Raw genomic sequence first — 1,113 nt, forward strand, 5'->3', positions numbered from 1 at the left:
ACGCTCGCAGAGCCGGCCCGCTATTATTAAACTCTCACGCCTGCAAGGAGGCCCTTTTCCCGGGCACGCACGCTCGATGAGCCGGCCCGCTATTATTAAACTCTCACGCCGGCCAAGAGGCCTTTTTCCCGGGCACGCACGCTCTCCGGGCCGGCCCGCTATTATTAAACTCTCACGCCTGCAAGGAGGCCTTTTTCCCGGGCACGCACGCTCGCCGTGCAGGCCCGCCATTTGCCTACCACACCGCCGTCTGGCGGACACCAAGCGGTACCGCCGACCCCTCCCGTTGAAAATGAATGGGGGATTTTTTTTCAATCCCCCAAGCCGGCCAAGAGGCCTTTTTCCCGGGCACGCACGCTCGCCGGGCCGGCCCGCTATTATTAAACGCTCAGGCCGGCCAAGAGGCCCTTTTCCCGGGCACGCACGCTCGCAGAGCCGGTCCGCTATTATTAAACGCTCACGCCTGCAAGGAGGCCTTTTTCCCGGGCACGCACGCTCGCCGGGCCGGCCCGCTATTATTAAACTCTCACCCCTGCAAGGAGGCCTTTTTCCCGGGCACGCACGCTCGCGGGGCCGGCCCGCTATTATTAAACTCTCACGCCGGCCAAGAGGCCCTTTTCCCGGGCACGCACGCTCGCCGAGCCGGCCCGCTATTATTAAACTCTCACGCCTGCAAGGAGGCCCTTTTCCCGGGCACGCACGCTCGATGAGCCGGCCCGCTATTATTAAACTCTCACGCCTGCAAGGAGGCCTTTTTCCCGGGCACGCACGCTCGCGGGGCCGGCCCGCTATTATTAAACGCTCAGGCCGGCCAAGAGGCCCTTTTCCCGGGCACGCACGCTCGATGAGCCGGCCCGCTATTATTAAACGCTCAGGCCGGCCAAGAGGCCCTTTTCCCGGGCACGCACGCTCGCAGAGCCGGCCCGCTATTATTAAACTCTCACGCCTGCAAGGAGGCCCTTTTCCCGGGCACGCACGCTCGATGAGCCGGCCCGCTATTATTAAACTCTCACGCCTGCAAGGAGGCCTTTTTCCCGGGCACGCACGCTCGCCGGGCCGGCCCGCTATTATTAAACTCTCACGCCGGCCAAGAGGCCTTTTTCCCGTGCACGC

This window comes from Hippocampus guttulatus, unplaced genomic scaffold (genome assembly GCF_054856545.1).
Source record: "Hippocampus guttulatus isolate MCC_2025c unplaced genomic scaffold, RoL_Hgut_1.0 HiC_scaffold_29, whole genome shotgun sequence".
Lineage (NCBI taxonomy): Eukaryota > Metazoa > Chordata > Actinopteri > Syngnathiformes > Syngnathidae > Hippocampus > Hippocampus guttulatus.